Source organism: Heterocephalus glaber, unplaced genomic scaffold, assembly GCF_053883595.1.
Source record: "Heterocephalus glaber isolate CG9 unplaced genomic scaffold, H.glaber_assembly_v1.0 deba00001454, whole genome shotgun sequence".
NCBI classification, from domain to species: domain Eukaryota; kingdom Metazoa; phylum Chordata; class Mammalia; order Rodentia; family Bathyergidae; genus Heterocephalus; species Heterocephalus glaber.
This window is the reverse complement of record NW_028258303.1, coordinates 1,987,309-1,992,141: the sequence shown is the minus strand read 5'-3', so window position 1 is coordinate 1,992,141 and position 4,833 is coordinate 1,987,309. Positions and strand designations below refer to the sequence as shown.

The 4,833-nt window shown below is 37.6% G+C and overlaps 1 pseudogene; it reads right to left on the bottom strand.

The window, feature by feature from the left end:
* Positions 1-2,150: 2,150 nt before the first annotated feature.
* Positions 2,151-4,232, bottom strand: LOC101708190 (L-lactate dehydrogenase A chain pseudogene; annotated as a pseudogene).
* Between the last annotated feature and the right edge of the window lie 601 nt (positions 4,233-4,833).

Genomic DNA, 4,833 nt, shown 5'->3' with positions numbered 1-4,833 from the left:
TTTCTGGATGTTTGCCTTTAAAAGGATTCTGAGATCAAGTTAAGGTCCAAGAAGTAAAAGTAATAGGAATAATTGGGGAAGGGGAATTTTATCACTGGTTCTATGTTGCTGATGTGACACTCCTTGGTCTCCCAGGAACAGGCTGGTACTCTAATCTACATGTTGGAAGACAGGGATGTGTATTTCTTCATGTTGCCACTCACAGTCAAAGTGACGCACAGCTATGAGGTTTGCTTTGAAAATAACAATTTCTTCCTATGAGACATATGTGTGTGCATATATATGTATATATGGAGTAATTTTACATTTGTTTATGTACAATTTCATGAGTGAGAAAAGCTAGTTGAAGTCAAAAATCCATTCTCCATTAAACTGAGACACATAGACATAAAATACACACACACACACAAACACACCCTCCTTACATCCACCAGTTACCACAGTTCACACTGTGTAACAAGCTACACCTGCTCACTTCTTGTGCTCCTACTTTCTGACTGATTTCAGACAAGCCTTTCATCACCATTTCTCAGCAATTCTCAGGCTACAGTTCTTCCAAGGACAATTTCCAAATAAATTTGAGTTATATTTTAAGGTAATGTGCCACATTGAAATATTTGTTTATATAACCAGCTAAAATGTGTAAGTTATGCTGCCTGGTTTATTAGAGTTCTTTTTTAACTTTATTTTTATTAGTACATATTTGTATACATATTGATCACATTCATCATAGGGAATTTGTACATGTACATAATACAGATCAAGTCTTTTTCCCCATTCTGCTCCCCACCCTTAATCCATCCTCTGCTCCCCATTTGAAAAGCTTTGCTTCCATTTTTTCCTTCCATTTTTTTTTCTTTTGCTAAATGGAGTTCCTTTGATTTGTAGCTGAAGAGGTTTTGATTATTGTGCCTCTAAACCCATTTCCCCATAAGACCTGAGATTTTGATTATGGCATTTTACATAGTAATTTTTAGGAATGCAAATGTTTCTTTGTAGCAGCACTACATGGTTTAGCCAGATTCAACCTTGATAAACATGCATTTTAAAAATACAGTATAGGCATCAGGAACAGTCACCCTTGGGTACAGGCAGTAGAAGTAATTGCATTAGCAATTCTAAACAATATCGGTGGAAATTACTCCTCCGTGACCAATCTTTCGATGGTCTACATTGTAAACAATTGCTATAGTATTACTCATCTACAAGTTAAGTTTAGCATTTGTACATTTTTATTGCCTATTCTTTAAAAAATATTATTTTTTATATTATAGTGATCTCAGGAAAATTACATTCATATAACTGATAATACTACACATGAAACTTAACTGTACATATTCATCTCATCTGTAAATTCATAGCAGCTCAGAATTTCTCAAACTGATTGTTTGATACATTTTATCTCTCTACTTACTATGTGAAAACCTCTGTGTTTAATTAGGTCAGAAATATACATCTCCTTGTATTTAATTTGTTAGATTAGAAATAAAGAAATAGGGCACAGTGGTTATAAAGAAAACTTGAGTTCTTTCGATTCTATTGAACCATATAAGCATTTTGAGTTTTTATTTGTATGTAAAATGTAGAAAAATGAAACAAAGTATGTACTTTTAGATAAAATGCCTTTAATCGGAATGATAGGCTGAATAACAATACCCCATGCATGGTACCCTTCCCCTAATCCCTAGAATCTATTTCAATTTACCTGGTAAAGGGACTTCGCAGGTGGGATTAAGTTAATGATCTGGAGAAGAGGAAGGTTTTATAGATTATCCAGGGAACCAAAAGCTATATCTAAGCTCTTAATGATTAGTGCATGCAGTTTATTCAAACCTGTGCTCACTGTACAACCTACAGGATAGTTTTTATAGTTATAGAATTGATAAATTAGTTCATTATACATTGAAATTGATAGCTCATCATTACCAACTTTACTTCTATCAAATCATGTCCTTAAAGGTATAAAAATGTCTTTACATACGCTTTCAAATCTACACATGTAAGGTCATACCTTCCCTCAGTATCTTCTTTTGGGTTATGCTATATTGCATCAAATGAAATTATCCCTGGGGAAGTTTCCCATAGATTTCAGTGTATGTTACATGTACTTGTCTTTAGCCCTGAATATAAATGAGTTATTTTTCCTTTCCTTATCAAAATTGAACAGTTTTTTTTTTCATGTTTCAAGGTTTATTTGGTGTTGTAGTTGGTTTGACACTTGGGTTATATTGTTCACAGGTAGATCTTTCCTTTTTACATTAGATGGCAATGTACATTACTGATATATATATATTACATAAAATATTACACAAAATAAAATCCTTTAGAACAGTTATGCATAAGACATGAAGTATTTGATTTATACACTGAATCCCAGGCTGTGACCAGCTGGGAAAAAAGACTAGGCTTGGTTGGTGAAGTTCTGTAACAGAGCAACATACATCTGGTTCAAAGGGCAACTGGAGCCTGTGCGATGTTGGCCGTGGTGTCTCATAGATGGTGGTGCTACTTTATACTAACCAGGTTAGGACTACACAAGGGCCATGCAGCATAAGGATAGAACTGTGGGGTTTTGTGAACCATTTCTATTTCTAACTTTGGGAAACTGATGTTTTTCCCAGGCCATCTTAATACTACTGCTTCAACCACAGAACAGATAAAAAGGACAACACGCACAACCTCCAACTAAATCCTCTTGTAGCCCAGACAGTGAAGTGGTGCGACCCTGGAAGACTTTAAACTGAAGCGCTTTCTGGATTGCCCACAGGGTATTGCACTCTTCTTCAGATGGGCCTCTTCCTCAGGAGTCAGGGTCACCTTCACAACATCTGAGATCCCATTTTGTCCCAAGACAGAAGGAACACTACGGAAGATGTCATCCTTTATTCCATAGAGACCCTTAATCATGGTAGAAATTGGATGCACTCTCCTGAGATTCTTCATTATACTTTCTCCCAAATCTGCCACAGACAGTCCATTGGCCCAGGATGTGTAGCTTTTGAGTTTGATCACTTCATAAACACTGTCATCCACCTGTTTGTGAACCTCTTTCCAATGCTCCTTATCCCCATCAGTTCCTAACTCGGGATGCAGATTCTTCAGGGAGACACCAGCAATATTCACTACACTCTACACAGGCACACTAGAATCTCCATGCTCTTGGAGGACCCACCCATGGCAGCTCAAGGGGTGAACTCCCAGCCTTTCCCCCATCAGGTACCAGAACCGGGCTGAATCCAGATCGCAACCACTGCCAATCACATGGTTTTTGGGAAAGCCATTTATCTTCCAAGCCACATAGGTCAAAATATCCACTGGGTTGGAAACAACAAGCAACTTGCAGTTTGGGCTGTACTTTACAACATTAGGAATGATGAATTTAAAGATGTTCACATTAGGCTGGACCAAATTAAGATGGCTTTCTCCCTCTTGCTGACATGCCCCAACTGTGAAAATAACCAGCTTGGAGTTTGCAGTTACATCATAGTCTTGGCTAGAGACAATTTTTGGTGTTCTAAGAAAAAGGCTGCTGTGTTAGAGATCCATCATCTCTCCCTTCAATTTGTCTTCTATGACATCAACAAGAGCAAGTTCATCTGCCAAGACCTTCATTAAGATACTGATGCTGGAGGCCGTGGCCACAGTACCAACCCTGACAACTGTAATCTTATTCTAGATGACCTGCTCTTCCTTAAGGAGATTCATGATCAGCTGATCCTTGAGGCTGGCCATCTTGGACTTCCAACCGAAAGGAACCTGGAGTGCATGTTGGGTGGGCCTCAGGGCATGTTGCTGCAAGGTCCAGACTTGGGCGGCAGCGGTGGCTCAGCACTCAAAATTGAACAGTTTAAATGTGTCTTTCTGATGTAAAAGCATTTCAAGGACATTTTCCTTCCTTTTTTATCTTCCTAAATCCTCATCATACCCCTGCCCACATTTTATTACTTCATATCTTATCCTTATTTGCTCTAAATGGCCTATTGAGATTTATGGAGACTTAAAACCTTAATAAAAGATTTGATATGAGTTGTGTTTGCAATTTAAGAATGCATCTCCCTTTGCCTTTCATGGAAATAAAATATTCTGGATATCAACCTTATACCCCATGTACACAGCAGGTAGCTACATTCCTCTACCTTCCCCAGACCCCAGACTCAAAGCCTGTGGCACTACACTTGCTTATGGCACTCACATATTTCCTCCAAAGGCTCACAGAGAACTGGCTGCTTTTCGGAAGCCTAAGGGGAAAAAACAAAACAAACAACAACAGAAGACCTGTCAGAAAGAATAGCATCCAGCTCTGACTCTAACAAGCCTGTCACAATCCACACTGTGCTATCTCCATAAACCAAGTCTTGAATGTTTTGCAAAATATATATACCAATTCCCCATAAGGAATGTAAACATTATGTACTACAACTACATAATAATTCAAAATGAAAAAAGTGCTAAGTTTTTACAAAACCCTGAAAAAATTTTCAAAGCTAATATAAAAAGAACATTTGAGAAAAGTGTGTGTGGCTGGAGGATACCAGAAGTCTACTCTTACATGAGGCCACTCTCTAAGTATAAACATGCTCTCAGTGAAAGGCAGAAACCATACCATTACAAATGTAAAACCTATACATCTGCCTTTTCATAAATTTAAAATTTGTTTTAAATTCAAACAGTGGTTGACAGTATAGTTTCGTAGATTATAAGGTTTGAAATATCTCAGATGACATTTGCAGATTTTTCCGCTCATAGAACATGGGAAATAAACTATCTTGACAAATTTATTCTTCAGCAGGAACACACCTCCACACCTTTCTCTAGTAATCAGAATGGGAAGGA